This window comes from Bemisia tabaci, chromosome 3 (genome assembly GCF_918797505.1).
Source record: "Bemisia tabaci chromosome 3, PGI_BMITA_v3".
NCBI classification, from domain to species: Eukaryota; Metazoa; Arthropoda; class Insecta; order Hemiptera; family Aleyrodidae; genus Bemisia; species Bemisia tabaci.
This window is the reverse complement of record NC_092795.1, coordinates 208783-227139: the sequence shown is the minus strand read 5'-3', so window position 1 is coordinate 227139 and position 18357 is coordinate 208783. Positions and strand designations below refer to the sequence as shown.

General features: G+C 40.3%; 1 protein-coding gene across 2 annotated transcripts in view; it reads left to right on the top strand.

Annotated features, from left to right (window-relative positions):
• The window catches only part of LOC109040457 (G-protein coupled receptor rickets), a 249241-nt gene that overhangs the window by 61094 nt on the left and 169790 nt on the right, over positions 1–18357 (top strand). The gene's annotated exons all lie outside the window — the stretch shown is intronic.

Genomic DNA, 18357 nt, shown 5'->3' with positions numbered 1-18357 from the left:
TACAAAGAAACTAATATTTACTGATATCTTGAGTGGTCACTGTGATTCTGATTGGGCAACAGATGAAAACGATAGAAAGAGCACGACAGGCTTCTTATTTCAATTATTTGAAAACTGTACCATTTGTTGGAATACCAAAAGCAAAACTCTGTGGCTACCTCATCCACTGAATCAGAGTATATGGCGCTTTTTGAAGCTGTCAGGGAAGCTCTTTGATTGAAATCGTTTCTGAGTAGTATTAATATGACTGCAATAACTCCCATTTTAATTTATGAAGACAACACCGGTTGCATAAGTATTGCAAAGAATCCAAGTAGTCACAAAAGATCAAAACACATGCATGTAAAGTATCATTTTTCTAGAGAACAGGTAGAAAAAGGGCTAAAAAATGTGAAATATGTTCCAACAGGTGATCACCTACCCGATTTACTGACCAAACCGTTATCCACCATAAAATTCAAGAAATTAAGACCAGGGCTGGATCTTCAAAATTAGCAAAATTAGAAATTAGCAAGTCAAAATGCAAGTGGACTCGTCAAAAAATCCAAGTGGACTCGTCAAAATAAGTCTCCTTTGAATATATCCTTCAGCGCTCTCTAAGTGTTTTCTTTGCTCTCCTCTATCGAGTTGAAATGTAAGCTAATGAAACAGACAAAAGTCGCAGGGAAGATCAAAACACATAGATGTAAAGTATCATTTTCTAGAGAACAGGTAGAAAAAGTGCTAATAAATGTGAAATATGTTCCAACAGGTGATCAGCTAGCCGATTTACTGACCAAACCGTTATCCACCATAAAATTCAAGAAATTAAGACCAGAGCTGGGTCTTCAAAATTAGTAAAATTAGAAATTAGCAAGTCAAAATTCAAGTGGACTCGTCAAAATAACTGACGTATTCACCTGATAGAGCGTTGTAAAGTTTCCCTGGTCAGTTTCTTATATAATCGTTGTACCGCGAGGAATATATTCATGATATCCAGGGTGCAATCCATTTGAGGACTGTGCTTTTGTCTCAGGGTCGTAGCCGTAGACTCATTTGAAGTAAAATTTAATGAATCTTCACCCTCGGTTATTTTACGAAAAAATAAAAGGAAACGCGAGCATGACACTTGACACGCATATTTTGATCAGTTATCTTTCTAATATCCGATTGAAAGCTATCGAAGTTCAATTGTAATATAGAGGAGGATAAAGTCCAGGCCATTATCTGTATTAAAATCTGAATCAATAAAAAATTTTCGATATTTTCCGGACAGACCTCTTTTCAGTATCGTTTTGAGTAGAAAAGTTTCATTGCGGGTAGCCCGAACGGGAGTGGAAGATGAACCGACTTATGTATGCAATTCCCAAAAGACTTGGTAAAATCTTTCTGTGAATACATGTAACCCAACCGCAGCGGAAGTGTCTCTGGAGCTGAGTTTGAGATGGAGTAACAACGTGTCTGGAAAAGGAAGCGGACAAACCTGTTCAGCAACTCTTTTCGCATTCCTGGAATCTTAGTGGACGTTTTTGAAACGCGGATGTTTTTTAGACAAGGACGTTTTCCAAACGTGTTTGCGTTTTCTAAACGTGTTTGCGTTTTCTAAACGTGTTTGCGTTTTCTAAACGTGTTTGCGTTTTCGAAACGTGTTTGCGTTTTCGAAACGTGTTTGCGTTTTCTAAACGTGTTTGCGTTTTCGAAACGTGTTTGCGTTTTCTAAACGTGTTTGCGTTTTCGAAACGTGTTTGCGTTTTCTAAACGTGTTTGCGTTTTCGAAACGTGTTTGCGTTTTCGAAACGTGTTTGCGTTTTCTAAACGTGTTTGCGTTTTCGAAACGTGTTTGCGTTTTCTAAGAGGCGGACGTTTTCAATATGGATAATAACTGTGTAAAATTCATTTGTTCGTTTTTATTTAAAAAAAAATCAAACTATATTTCCTATAACTTACCCTACTATTGAAGTAAATCAAATCTAAAAGAAAAATACAGTGTCCCAACTTAGGAATTTATTGTCGGTTCATCTTCCACTCCCGTTCGGGCTACCCGCAATGAAACTTTTCTACTCAAAACGATACTGAAAAGAGGTCTGTCCGGAAAATATCGAAAATTTTTTATTGATTCAGATTTTAATACAGATAATGGCCTGGACTTTATCCTCCTCTATATTACAATTGAACTTCGATAGCTTTCAATCGGATATTAGAAAGATAACTGATCAAAATATGCGTGTCAAGTGTCATGCTCGCGTTTCCTTTTATTTTTTCGTAAAATAACCGAGGGTGAAGATTCATTAAATTTTACTTCAAATGAGTCTACGGCTACGACCCTGAGACAAAAGCACAGTCCTCAAATGGATTGCACCCTGGATATCATGAATATATTCCTCGCGGTACAACGATTATATAAGAAACTGACCAGGGAAACTTTACAACGCTCTATCAGGTGAATACGTCAGTTATTTTGACGAGTCCACTTGAATTTTGACTTGCTAATTTCTAATTTTACTAATTTTGAAGACCCAGCTCTGGTCTTAATTTCTTGAATTTTATGGTGGATAACGGTTTGGTCAGTAAATCGGCTAGCTGATCACCTGTTGGAACATATTTCACATTTATTAGCACTTTTTCTACCTGTTCTCTAGAAAATGATACTTTACATCTATGTGTTTTGATCTTCCCTGCGACTTTTGTCTGTTTCATTAGCTTACATTTCAACTCGATAGAGGAGAGCAAAGAAAACACTTAGAGAGCGCTGAAGGATATATTCAAAGGAGACTTATTTTGACGAGTCCACTTGGATTTTTTGACGAGTCCACTTGCATTTTGACTTGCTAATTTCTAATTTTGCTAATTTTGAAGATCCAGCCCTGGTCTTAATTTCTTGAATTTTATGGTGGATAACGGTTTGGTCAGTAAATCGGGTAGGTGATCACCTGTTGGAACATATTTCACATTTTTTAGCCCTTTTTCTACCTGTTCTCTAGAAAAATGATACTTTACATGCATGTGTTTTGATCTTTTGTGACTACTTGGATTCTTTGCAATACTTATGCAACCGGTGTTGTCTTCATAAATTAAAATGGGAGTTATTGCAGTCATATTAATACTACTCAGAAACGATTTCAATCAAAGAGCTTCCCTGACAGCTTCAAAAAGCGCCATATACTCTGATTCAGTGGATGAGGTAGCCACAGAGTTTTGCTTTTGGTATTCCAACAAATGGTACAGTTTTCAAATAATTGAAATAAGAAGCCTGTCGTGCTCTTTCTATCGTTTTCATCTGTTGCCCAATCAGAATCACAGTGACCACTCAAGATATCAGTAAATATTAGTTTCTTTGTATAGGTCAATTTCAAATTCCTTGAGCCTTATAGGTATCGTAACACCCTTTTCAAGTACTGCCACAAGATCTTAATATTCTTGCTTGTATATTTGCATAAAATACTTATTGCAGCGCACAAATCAGCTGCCTTGTGCATATCATTATGTTCACCATGCTGTGCAAGTAGTCAGGACCTTTTATGAGTCTTTTTACAACTCGACACTTAACCTGCCGATTCGCGTTCAAAATGAGCATTTTTGATTTCTCATAGTCATCACACCATTCAATCTCGTTGCTTCTCGTATGAAAATTAAACTTCTTGGAAGCCTAGTGGAGTGAATCATAAGTCACAAAATCCTCTAATTATCTCCACACCGCTCAACACGAGTTTATGGAACTCGACACTTTTCGTGGATTCGCGTCCAAAATGAGCACATTTCATTTCTAATACTGATCATACCATTCAATCTCTCGGATTCTCATATGAAAATTAAACTTCTTGGAAGCTTAGTGGAGTGATTCATAGGTCATAAAATCCTCTAATTATCTCCACAGCGCTCAACACGAGTTTATGGAACTCGACACTTTGCCTGGATTCGCGTCCAAAATGAGCATTTTTGATTTCTCATAGTCATCACACCATTCAATCTCTTGGCTTCTCGTATGAAAATCAAGCTTCTTGAAAGCCTAGTGGAGTGAATCATAAGTCATAAAATCCTAAAGAAAGAAGAAAAAAATCATTCTCATGATTTTGGGGCTTCAAAACATGGTTTTTATCCATCTCTACATGGATCTTCGCATCACCCTTTTTATCTTTACTAGAGTTATGATCCGCTTCTGTGGTATCCTTTATCTCAAGTTCTTTATGAAGTTCTGATTTTGACTCACAATCAAATGCATCAGTTCCCTCTTGAGTTCTCAGTTCTGATTTTGACGGGGACCGTAAAGCAATGTACCTACTGGAGCTTTTTCAATACCGTTCTTCGCAACTGGGGGTTCCCGCAATGAAATTCAACATCTTTTAGGTTTGATAAATTTTTTGGAGGCTTCCGGTGGTCTCATTGCAATCATATTTGAAAAGTAGCGGATGTGTTGCCGTTAAAATTCGTCTAAGACGCACCGTTTCCGAGATACCGAGCAAAAACCATCGATTATTGATATTTTTACCTTTATTTCTATCGAAATCATCGACCATTAACATTCTCATGTGAAGTTGTGGTAAGTAATCGAAATCATCGAGTATTGTTACATTCCCATTTAAAATGGACCACTAGATGAGGTGCGAATTTAAGCATTCTGATACGTGTTTCTTAACCAGAGCTTCACGGAGAACACGATTCACGCAACTAAATTACTGAAACCAACTCCTAACGAAGATATTAACGTTTTCATTTCACATATTGGTTACGGGGAATTTGAACTGCTCAAAGCTCTACGACATTCAAATCGAGCACTACAACGCTTTCAGCAAGCTTCTCAATCGAGCAACAAGTATTCATTTCCCATCATGTGCTGTTCAAACTGTAAACAATTTGCTATAGCTGATCCAAAGTGTCAAGATTTTTATATCGCAGAAACTATCGTGATAACGTTTAGCGTGTGATGTGAATCACGCGGAGCATTGCGAGCTTTCATGAGCGGGTAGTTTGAATTTAAATCTCAAGAATCATATTTCGGTAATTTTCGGTGTGCGCATCATGGTTTACGTGAAATTTTGGTTAAGAAACTCGTCTGGTGGTCCATCACGGTAAATATTCGCAATCATCAACTGATTAGATTTTTCCATTTGATGTTACGGTGAAGAATCGGAATAATTGACCATCGCTGTTTTCCTATTAAAAAAACTATGGTAATGAATCGAAATAATTGAATATTGATGTATTCCTATTTGGACTGAGTTAAGCAGAAAGGAACCAACCCACATTTTGGAAAAAATTGAGTTATGAGTGATTTTGAACTCAACCACTGCTCTACTATCTATCGCCAAAAATTCAAAGTTTTTGTTGGAACAAATTTTGCAGAAATCGAACTTGAAGTTTATCTTTTACATTGAGTCTTATGCAGGAGTCAAACTTTAAACCTCTTTTTCTCGGTTCGATCCCGATGTGGCTTGGTTCCTTTCTGTTTAACTCCGTCCATTTAAAACTAGAGTACCTTTATAGCGAGAGTATGGACAGATCGCTTTCATGGAGGGTTTTGGACCCAAAAGTGCAGCCGCACCCTTCTAACCAACTTCTAACGCCCAAAATTTCACTGCCAGTCTGTAGATTCCAATTCTAACCAATATGGCTCAGAATGTGTATAAATGAGCGTTCTTCCACAGTAAATGAGTAAATTTATGCAAAAACTAAGTCAAATACGTGCTTGATAAACGATGGTTCGTAACAATTGTATTAGTAAATTGTTCTGTGTAATTGAAATTCATAGGTTGGTTGTATTTCTGGCCCTGACTTTATTCGCGGAGGCATCGGTGAAGGCCTGATGGATTCTCGGAGTTTCACATTTATCTATACTCTCACTAAATAGGTACTATATTTAAAACTATGGTAAAATAATCGAGTGTGAAGTAATTTGGACCTGAATATCGATCTTTTACCCTACCTTAAATGTTAGATCGCGGGTTACGACACGTCCCTGAAAGCAATACGGTGGATTCCAATAAGATAATTATTGATTGATTGATTTTGGGCTTCCTAACTCTTTTGGAGGCTTCCTGGTGCTCTCATTGAATTTATAATCGAAATGTAGCGGATTGATCTCGTCAAAAATCGTCTAGGACGTACCGTTTTCGACATATTAAGCAAATACCATCGATTATTGATATGTTACGTTTCTATCTGTGGTATAGTATCGAAATCATCAACCATGGACATTCTCATATAAAGTTGTGGTAAATAATCGAAGTCATCGAGTGTACCGCTTACTCCATACAACTGAATAAGATTCATAAGATTATCCTGCGATCCACGAACCAACAGATATTTCACGTTGAATATTGATCATCTCGTGACGCATCCATCGAGGACCGCAGCACGGAAACGGAGTTAAAGCACTTCGTTGCTCCCTCACGACCGCTGGGTGAGAACCCGCAATGAAATTTTAAGTTTTTCTGACACCCTTGATCCGTACAAGTGAATTAGAGTCCTCAGATTATTCTGCGACCCATGAACCAACGGATATTTCACGTTGAACATTGATTTCGGGATGTATAGAGTGAGGACCCGTAGGCTTGTGCTGAAGTTTCCTAAACATACCGTTCGCGAGGGGGCTGCCCGCAATTTTCAAGTTTTTTCTGAAACCCTTGATCCATACAAGTGAATCAGAGTCCTCAGATTATTCTGCGACCCATGAACCAACGGATATTTCACGTTGAACATTGATTTCGGGATGTATAGAGTGAGGACCCGTAGGCTTGTGCTGAAGTTTCCTAAACATACCGTTCGCGAGGGGGCTGCCCGCAATTTTCAAGTTTTTTCTGAAACCCTTGATCCATACAAGTGAATCAGAGTCCTCAGATTATTCTGCGACCCATGAACCAACGGATATTTCACGTTGAACATTGATTTCGGGATGTATAGAGTGAGGACCCGTAGGCTTGTGCTGAAGTTTCCTAAACATACCGTTCGCGAGGGGGCTGCCCGCAATTTTCAAGTTTTTTCTGAAACCCTTGATCCATACAAGTGAATCAGAGTCCTCAGATTATTCTGCGACCCATGAACCAACGGATATTTCACGTTGAACTTTGATTTCGGGATGTATAGAGTGAGGACCCGTAGGCTTGTGCTGAAGTTTCCTAAACAATCCGGTTCGCGAGGGGGGCTGCCCGCAATTTTTAAGTTTTTTCTGATACCCTTGATCCGTAGAAAACTAAGAGCCAGTCGTCACATCGTTGTGCGATCCATGAACAAACAACTATTTCACGATGAATTTTGAACTCTGGACGGAGCGAGAACCGCAGTCTACGAAGGCCACGAAGAAAACCGCGTATACACATTAGATAGGTATGTGTCATAGACGTGTTTATGACATCAGACATACAAACGGTGAATAGTAAAACTCAAGAATCCATTTATTCAAACAAGCATAAAAAACTCGTATATACATATAAGATACGCATGCGACTTAGGTGAAAGTTGGATTTTTTCGAAAACTAAAAGTCGTATCAAAATTCGGTCTGTACAGTTTTCCGATCTTCCATAGTGTAAAAGAATTGGATCGGAGGAGAGTAATTTTCCGAAATTTTTTTAATTTCCCGAATCAGAGCCTACTCTCCAGTATCCGATACCAGACCCATACTGTAGGATATGGTGTATTGATCCCGAAAATTTTACAAGTCCGAAAATCCGAATATTTTACACAATCTGAAAACAATGTAAGGAACAGAACCGCGCATACACATAAGATAGGTATATATCATAGATGTGTTTTTACAATCGGACATACAACCTGTCAAGAGTGAACTACCAACCCATTTATTCGAGCAAGCGTAAAAACTCGTATATACATATAAGATACGCATGCGACTTAGGTGAAAGTTGGATTTTCTCAAAAACTAAAAGTCGTCTCAAAATTCGGGTGGTACGGTTTTCCGATCTTCGATAGTGTAAAAGAATCGTATCGGGTTGGGATGGATCGGAGGAGGAGAATTTTCCGAAAATATTTTCCAGCGTAGGACTTAGATAATGTTTTAATATCCCGAATCAGACCCTCCTCTCCAGTCCCATCCTGGAGGCTATGTTCTATTGATTCCAAAAATTTTACAGGTTTTCGATCCATCAAACTGAAATTGTAATATACAATCCAGTTGCTTATTCCAAAACACAAGGTTCGGATACAAATCTCCAAGCGCACACTCGCCAGTCTCCGATACCAGACCCATACTGGAGGATATGGTCTATTGATCCCAAAATTTTACAAGTCCGAAATCTGGGAAACGAAAAGTTGTATCAAAATTCGGTCAGTTCAGTTTTTCCGATCTTCCATAGTGTAAAAGAATCGTATTGGTCCGCGCCGGATCGGAGGATGGTAATTTTCCGAAATTTTTTTTAACTTCCCGAACCAGACCCTACTCTAGAGTATCCGATACCGAAAATACTGTAAGATACGGTCTTTCGAAGCCGAAAATTTTACAAGTCCGAAATCTCGAAAACCAAAACTCGTATCGAAATTCGGTCAGTACAGTTTTCCGATCTTCAATAGCGTAAAAGAATCGCATCGGTCCGCGCCGGATCGGACGAGGGTGATTTTCCGAAAAATTTTCAATTTTACCGAATCAGACCCTAATCTACAGTATCTGATACCGACCCATACTGCAAGATACGGTCTCTCGAAACCGAAAATTTTTACAAGTCCGAAAATCCGAATTTATTGCACAATCTGGCAACACTGTACGGAAAAATCAACTAATTTCTTGCCCCATCTGGCAACACTGTAAAATGCAATGTTGCAAAATTTCACCAATAAATAAATCATTTATTTACATGCACCACGCGGCAACACTGCTGCGCCATCTTGAAAAATACACCATTGCATAACCCGAAAAATGAAGGGGCATTATTACACCATTGCATAACCCGCATATTGAAGGGGCAACATGCAATACTTTCTTTTTACAGCGTTGCCATATTGAACAATAATCCCTATACAACGCTGTAATTTAATTCATATTTTTCTGCACAATCATGCAACGCTGTTGGATAATTTACTGCGCTAAAGTCGCTATTTTTACCCTACTTACGCAGTTAAACGCGCCATCCGTAGGTCGCAACCTCTCAGTGACATCGGAAAAAACAAGAGTATATTATTTGAGCCGGACAGAGGTCGGCCTCCTGTGGTGTAGTGGTTGGAGCGCCGGCTCTATTATCTCGAGGTCCTGGGTTCGATACCCAGCTATACGACCCGAGTTTGACGGTCTCGAGCATAGGTGCCTCGGGTTGGCATATGGTAGGGACGGAGAGGGGAGGGGCTCTAACTGGAAGCGTATAGGATTACCACTTGTGTGGTATTTGAAGTAGGAAAAAAAAAGCAAATCACTTTCCTCATCCCTACTTCTCAGGGTAACCTACTGTTTCGATTGATTTAATCAGAAATGAGGTAAATCAACCGAGTCTTTTTGGTTCATCTGACCGAAAAAAAGTAACTTAAAGTAGCCCATAGTAACGATAAATATGGAAATTTCTGACTGTGTATCGGGTTCATTTTATTGGCAGGATCCATTTTTACGTTAAATTCTTTAGAAAATACTCATACCATTTTCCGAGGAGAATCATTGTGGCCACGATTGAAGGGGAGTTCAGTGTTTGTAGCTCTACGTGCTGAGAGCTTTTCATTCCGTTTGTCACTCATTTGCAGTTAGTCATCTTTTGATGAAAGCGCTGGATTTTTCTCGGCATTTTAACGTTTTGTTTCTGATAAACATTGGCAAGAATAATTTTTTTCCGGATCAACTTTCCGGAAAATACTCACACATTTTTTCAAGAGGCTATCTATTGCGGTTCACCTTAAGGTGAGTCCAGGGCTCAAAAAATTCACCGTATCTCCATTCTTTCGATACAGTACTAATAATGATTTTCACCCAAGTTATTTAATTAAAAGAAACAAAGAAAAAAAAAAAAGATACCTATCTCAAGAATGTTTGAACCTTGCAAATATGAAACGTCAAGCGTCAAAAATACAAGTTTTGAAAAGTCGTTGATTGAGCGTCGACATCGATCAATGCAATTTGCTCCGCCGTCCTTTTAATTTCCATACTTGGAACATTTCACTCGTAAAGTTAATCAAATACTTAATATTTTGAGACTTGCATTTACGCTTTGTGAATCTAAATTTCTGATAATGACTTTGATTTTCCTCTTACTCGCAAGATAGTGGTGGTTTTTCCTTTTTTCTTTTAAATTCTTGCAATTCAAGCTCCGTATAAAAAAGAGAGGAATTGCCGAATATTCAAACGAATACCTGCCAGTAAGCGTCTCAGGTGTCACACTGGTGGTGACGATGCAATTGATGCAATTATTCGTGTTCCGCGGCTGCTTTTGTTGCATATTTCGAAAGATGAAGGCGCTCTGGCTTGTCTCGCCCACAGCTGTGTACGCTGAGGCGCGGCGCGGTGCTGGCGTGTCGTAGTTTTTCTGTGAGTATCCTACTCCAAAAAATTATCCCACCATCACATGCTGCACATCACATGCTGCACGTCACATGCAAAATTTCACAGCATGGACTATGAGCATCCTTAACTTTGTAACTTAAACCGCGAGGGCGAAACGGAGTAGAATCTGAGATTCCTAAATCATAAATCTCATAAATGCAAAAAAATGTAGAGCCGTGAGATCTCAAGTCCTCAAGCATGCATGTTGTTTCTTTTCCGGAAAAATGATTTTTTTTTTTTCATTTTAATACGGGCCTGAGCTTGTGATTATTATCATTGAAGATGTTTACTCGCATATCATGTTTAATAATTCACCCCGTATCTGTAAAAAGAACTTTTGAAAGAGCGTGTGTTCAGGAATGATACACGATGATTCGATTACTTATAAAGAAATTTTGCAACTCTCTTCAAGTCTTATTTTTTTATGATAGCAGTAAATCAAACTTCATGAAAAAGTAGACAGATTCGCCTAGAGTTGAAATACGGAGAATGGGATGAAAAACGGGTTGCGGGGTTGTCGGGCAAGCAACATTCATTTAAAGCTGGACCCTTGGCATTTGAGGAGGAAGAGTTTGCAATTGATAGCCTTTGTTAAAAAACTGTGTTAATTTCTTTGCATTTTTCATAACCTTGTAGATAATAACGGTCGCATCTATTTTAGGAAAGCCATACAATTTTAAGATAGCGGAACAACGAGAAACTTTCTAGTCATCAAATAGTCAGAAAAGGTCTTTGAAGCTTTCGATACTACGTAGTCTTGACGTAACTTTTTAAAGCCGAATTTCTATTTTTCAGATTAGGTACTCAAGTCCGAAAATTTCCGTTATCCGAATCAAAGTTTGGTTTCCATGACCAAAAACTTCGGCTGCCTAGACGTAAAACTTTGAAGTTTTTAAGGTATTAAATCGAAGATTTTTTACTCTATGAAAACATCCCCTAAAAAAGATATTTTTCCCTGTGTCTATTCCCATTCCCCATCCAGCGAATATAAAACTGCAGGAATGCGTATAACTGGTTGCGGTGTTATAAAATCCCTGTCATACTTTATTTTTCAGGCGATCAAGCACCAATCTGGCGATTTTTCTTCTTAGTTTGAAGAAAAGTCTGTGAAAATTTTTATGAAATAAAAAAGGAGGGGAGATTTGAGAGCAACCGAGATACGTTCTTTTGCAGTTTCACCGTCGATACGTTCTCGTCTCGGCACTAAGAGCATAGGGGTTCATATTCGTTCCTCAAATAGCTCATCCCTGGTAAAAATTGGTGATAGGAGCTGCGTTTCAAAATACCGTAGGAGTTCTTACAGCCGACTGAAGAAGGCGATAGAAAATCATATAGCTGGCTGTAGAAAGTGGAAAAAATCATACGGCCGGGCTACACGAAGCGATAAAAAATTATACAGCCGGGCTATAGTTCCTGTCGCCGGGCTTTACACTTTATCGCCTGGCTGTTGCTTTTTCGCCATCGGCTATAAAAGGCTATAAGAAATTGTGTAGAAATTCGTGTGCTTTGTAAATCCGCAAGTTTGTACGGAATCACCATAATATTTACAGAACGCACATTATATTTTCCTTTACTACATATTTGTTTTCATCAATTAAAATGAGAATAATCCATACAGAGTGTGCAAACACTTCAAAGTCATGAGTTGAACAACGCTGACTCCACGAGATTAAATATTAGAGCCCAACACAAAGCGGAGCGGTGGCGCACTGGCGCCTACAAACCTAACAGGGATACTTCACGCTCTGCGCAATGCGTGAAGTATCCCTGTTAGGTTTGTAGGCGCCAATGCGCGTTTCGCGCTGGCTCCTCGCCCGCCGCGCTGCGCCGCAGCGTACCACGGCGCTTGAAGCAACTATTTCACACCAGAGGTATTGCACAGTATCGTATGAAATTGAAGGCGCTCCAACATATTAGGAATGGCAGGCATCCTTCAAAAGTACGGAGCTTCCCTCGCAAAATAAATCAAGATACTACGGCCCAAAAAGAGAGCGGTAGTCCAAAAACTCACCAAGTCCTAGCATCCGTAATTAGTAACGGATAGCATACACTTTATCGTCAGGCTGTTGCTTAATCGCCATCGGCTATAAAAGGCTATAAGAAATTGTGTTACCGGCTATAGAAGTTATTGGAAATCTTACAATCGGCTGTGGGTCTATGGTATATTTTGGAACACAGATTCTACTGCCAATTTTTACCAGGGATTTTCTTAGCAGACGCCCTATGGTTTGCATCATGATTAAGGGGTCGATTCAAGGATACCCTAAACATAGTATTCTGAAAAGGGTGGTTTTGGCAAAATTCGAGAAAAACTCAGCAGTATGACTTTGGAAATGGCTCCTTGAAAGGGATCACAATGATTTACCATTCGAAAAATTAAAAAATACGGAAGAAAAAATTCAACGATTTTGACAACTTTTAAGGTAGGTGCTAACCTATACCCTTAAAATTTACAAAACTCGCGAGATAGTTTCTTTCGTATTCTCTAATTTTTGCAGTGGTGAATCATTGTTATCCCCTACAAGGACCCATTTCTAAAGTCCACTGTTGCGAATGCTCGACGTTTGGCAATATCAATATTATTTTTATAATACTACGTTAAGGATCGCCTTGAACCGACCCCTTAATGACAATGTAAAGCATGTGGGGCCTCCTAGAAAAGGATCCGTTTAAAAAACGACCGTGAATACAAGCCTAAGAATCCCTAAAGAAAGGAGGACGGGTTTGGATAACGGCAACGGCGCGATGTCTGATCCCTTTGTTGCTCGGTACGAAACGCCTGGAAGTCGCGGCTTGTTAGGCGGAAGAGTTATGGGATCCAAGCGTAGTACAATGGTTTTTAAGCCTAGATTTAATACGGACGGGAGACAATGTCTCGATGATATTTATCTATTAGCGCTTATGTCATATGGACGCCAGCTCCGGGTGTCGCCGTGTGGGTCTGCATGGTCCGGGATTTGATAACGGCCGAATTAATGGATCTAGGTTAGCGCTTCCGGTTTCGTGTGTGTGTGACCGGGCAGGCAACTCCACCCGAGCTCAAAAATCCGATCACGAACCCGCCGAGCCGTGCTCGAGTTTCGATCCTAATTTTTTCGCTCATTCGATTTGAAGAAAGATAGACAAAACTAGGGAGCTGCGTCCCCCAGCCGCTAAGATCCACAAACCGCGGAGCCCGCCTTACGCCCTCTTAGGTCCCGTTCGTGGGTTATTCTTGTGGGATAATCTTAACAGGGCAGGCTCATCCGTGGACTATCCTCTATTTATAACTGCAAAAATCATGAAAATCTGCCCAGTAGACTTTTAGGACGAAGCATGACAAAAAATGAATATTTACATCGTTCAAATGGGAAAATTCACATCTTTGTCACAAAAAATAAAAAATAAAAAAAAAATAAACGCTTCTCTTACTCAGAAATGGGGTGGCTAAACTTTAACTCGAATGCTTACTAAATTTTGTATTCTTTAAAAAACGCTTTTCAGCACATCGTATTTTACTCCTTTGAAGCGTGTGAAAAAACAAAGCATATAAAAACCAGAACTATAATCATGACACTTTTGGGTGAACTGCACAAGAGGTAATGTAGCATCGCGTCCATGATATTGGACTCCATGCTCAGCTATATGATATTCGGTTGCTCATCATGTCCAAGATCTTGGACTCCATGCTCACTTTAATTAGGGATAATTTTTTCGAAAAATCGAAGTGAGCATAGCGTCCAAAATTGTGGGACGCAGGTATTCTCTGACAATATAGGAGCATGGGGTCCAAAAATGTATTAAGACAATTTTGGTGAAATAAAGACCAAAACATGTGTTCTCGAAAAAAACTGTGCATTGCTTAGGTTGGGTTAGGTAAGGTTAGGTTAGGTTAGGTTAGGTTAGGTTAGGTTAGGTTAGGTTAGGTTAGTTTAGTTCAGGTTAGATTGGATAAGCGAAGTATACGATTTTCTATCATGATGAACTTTAAAACTATGGGAGGTCTACTTGCTTTTGGACTCCATGCTCAAGCAAAGAAGTGAGACGTTTAGCGATGAGCATGGAGTCCAAGATCTTGGACGAGATGAGCAGGTAAGTATATCAAGGATGAGCATGGAGTCCAATATCTTGGACGCGATGCTACATAATCGCACAAGAGACCTTCTTTAATTTTGAATGCAGAAACTTGACGCTGGGATATTCCCTGTAATATTTTACCCTCCTTATTTAATTGATCAACTCATTAGATGGCACGTGTGCAACAACAGGTATATTCGGATTCGGACATTAAAAGTAGCAACGGTCTTGGTGCGTCCATAAGTCAACATGGTTAAGGAAATATGTTACCACAAGTAGAATTGTTTACCGCTCTTTTTCATCGGTTCATGCAGGAAAATAAATATGACCCAAACCAAAAAGTGACAGGACTCCTGCATAAAGAGGCAAAACGGACCGCCCTCATTATTTAAAAGCACAATGGTTTTTTGTGACTCAAATGAGTTTTTTAGACACTGCTCGAGCTATTTTTCAAAGGTGATACGTCATAGGGCTGATTCGTCTTGAAGCCTGCGGCTGAAACTTATTATAATAGGTCTGAATGGACGATGCGAGCAGCAGTTTCAAACAGCGCTTTTGTTTGCCCAACTCACTTAAATCTAAAGATCCCCGAGCCCTACTTGAAAGCTTAAACTTTGGTTTTAAGAACTCTTTCGTGTGAAGACACCCATCTCTGTTCCTCATCGTCCACATACTTCCTCTACTTTGAGATTAAGCACGGCAACTTCTGTGAGCTTCACTTTGTGGATAGGTTCTTGACTTTCGATGCGAGCGTTTGGGATAATAGTATTTGTCAAATTGTCGTTCGCATCAGGAACATGGTTCTCATTTGAACCGGGAGCTGCTACATCCCCCGACCCCGACCGCTACACGGTCCAACTCCCGGAAGCGCTTTGCGGCTCAGATGTCAAACGTTAGGCAGTTTTATCTTAAACAACGCCAATCTTTGCGAACTCAAGGCTTTCTCATACAGGTCTCGTTTCTTCATAAATAAGAAGAATTGTGCTGTTTTAGCTGAATTGGAGATTTCATTTAAATGGATAAGTTGCTTTGGTCAAATAATTAAATTTTGACGCTTGATTCTTGTAAACTATATAGCTGAAAATGATGTGTTCAAACAACAACTCTCTACGTACAATATAAGCGAGATATCGCGCTATGAAAAATTCGGTTTATGACGTCATCCACCGCGGTAACGACACCCTTGGTTCCCTGTGCCTTACTTCCATCAATCAGCGAGACACGCATTTGCACTGGCCACTAAACGTGAGACTCATGTGAAAGCAAGGTGAAAAAACCAAGGGTGTCACTAATGCTGTGGATGACGTCATAATCCGGATTCTTCAAAGCGTGACATCTCTGTTGATATTGAACTTAGAAAGTTGCTGTTTGGACGGATCTTTTTGTTCCCGCTAATGTACATGGATCAAGCATGAATAAAACACAATTCTGCGAGCAGGAGATTTGAGCCACTACCTTGGGCAAATTTTGGAGAAAACTGGATTTGGAAAATTTGAGCGTTACGTCTCTTGTAGGTAACGCCGGGGCGTGTTCGGGAAGTGAGGTCATGGATGCCGGTTGCGTCGGAGTCTGGATGGGGAAGACGCGGCGCGGCGCGCGCGGCGCGGCGGCATCGATGGACTCCAACTCCAACTCCAACTCGAGCAGATGCAAGTCACAAGTCGCTCGCGTCTCGCGGATGCGGGTCGACCGGCGAGTCCCGACCGGGACGGCGCGGCGGCGCGGCGGCGCGGCATGGTCGGCATACCATTCGGACTCGGCAGAATTCACCGGAGAAAGTGAGTTCATGTAAAAGACATTTGCCCCCGGCCCCTCGCCCCCCGCCGCCCCCTCCTCCCGCGACAGACGCCACGCTTTTATACGTTGCCACGCCTCCACGTCCCCAAAATCATCTACAAAGGTAATTCCTCCTTTAATTAAAACCACGTCCATAGCCAAAGTGCGTGACCACGTGTCTCCGTTTTCCACGCTGTAGCCTTCATTTCATTCTCTCTTCTTTCTTTGGGCAACTCATATTTTCTTGACAACTCCCGTGATTTTTCCCCTCGCCTAGCAGAATACTCTGTGTAAAATTCATGCTACAGAGTTGCGGCTTTTAATCCTCCGAGCAAATAATAGAGTAACGTGGTTTCGCATTTTGCTCATGGATATTAGCCTTGTCTTCGTTGTCCTTCCTTAAACAGCTCCTTTCTTTGGAAGCTTTCGTGTGGTTTACATTGTGATTCACAGAGGTTCAAGGAGATCCAATCAAACTCTCCAGGACACAGCTGAATATAACAGCCGGCTTTGCACTCACTGTGGCCCATAAATGACCCCTTTCCAACGTGTAAATCGCCACAAAGAGTATCTCAACCCTGCTAATAAGAAAATCACCGCAACATGCAAAAAGTGAATCATGGCTTTCAATGGGCCAAAAAGTAAAATGACAGTCTCAAAAAAATGAAATATCGGTGATTTTGTTCTAACTGGCCCGAAGTAAAGAGGTGTGTGAGAAAACGGCATAGAGTACATACAGTCGTAATGTAAGCGGGTGAGCTGGCGCCACTTTTAAGCATTTTCCAGGTCCCGAATTCCGAGATTCCTGTTTGACGCCGAGTCACTTTTTCGATACACAATCGATTGTTTGCGATACACGGGTACCCGGCCATCCGATGTAAACAAAGAAGATAGGAATCACCACGTATTCCACACCGCCATTTTGGATCGAACATGTGTCGAAAAAGTGACCTGAACTCGGCGCACACCGGGCTCAGAACTCGTCGAGCAGAACATGGCGCCAGCTCTCCCATTTACATTACGACTCTATGTACTCTATGGAAAACGGCCATAAATGATCAAACGCATTTTCACATTTTCAACGCTGGGATTGAGGTTTCCAATTGCGTAAAACCGACTTTGACTAACTTTGAGCGGTCGTATCTCGGAAATTAGACCTTTTCCCGGGATGATCTTCTTCTCGCTAGAAAGGTGAAAGGCTAAACTTTAACTTCGACTGGTTTTTGTTCAGATTCCGTCGCTTCCAAGACTGTAGTAAAATTAAAACAAATTTTTGTGTTTATCAAAAACTGCTAAAACCGTGTAAGTGCCGTAAAGTGCCGAGTAAACCCAAATTACGATACACCGTTAGGAAGCTCTATTTCAGAGGAACATTTTGAAACAAGTTCATTGAAATCGGTTGAGATGCAGAGTAGTTAGCATATTTAAAGGTTTTCACTTTATAAAATGGCAACGTCGCAACACGGCGTTTCTAAGCAAAACCGCGACCAGTTTAAAGCGTCTCGGGAGCTATTTTAGCGCACGTCAAGCGTTCAAAATGCAAAATTGCGTTTGGTCATTTTAGGCTGCTTCTTCACACACCTCTTATCAAAGGGTTTCAATTTGAAAACTTAGTTTTCATCCGCGCGTGTACCTACAGCTTCAGATTAAACTTTTGATAGACCTTGAGACTCGAAGTAATATTAATAAACTTTAAACTTGCAGAAGTAACATTCTTTACCATACTTTGTATACATGATTTTATCTGGAATGAGGTTGCCTTGAAGGAAGAACGAAATTTTAAGTGAAGTAAATGTTCAATGGGCAGGTATCAGTATGAATTAGATCACACTTAGAAATGAAGGAAAAAAGGACATATTTTCCCGAAACTATCGAGGGCTATTTCGATTGAAAAATAAGTTAGAGTATTGAGATTCGGTCCACATGAGAACGAAGGCTCGAGGTCACTCAGAGGTTGACTCGAGGGAAAACTCCATTAATAATGTGTAATGGCCAGAGAATCCTCATTGGACGTGATCTGCGTGTTCGCACAGGCACCCTGGGTTGCCTACATCCTCCCTCCTCTGACGTTCGGGTGTATCTC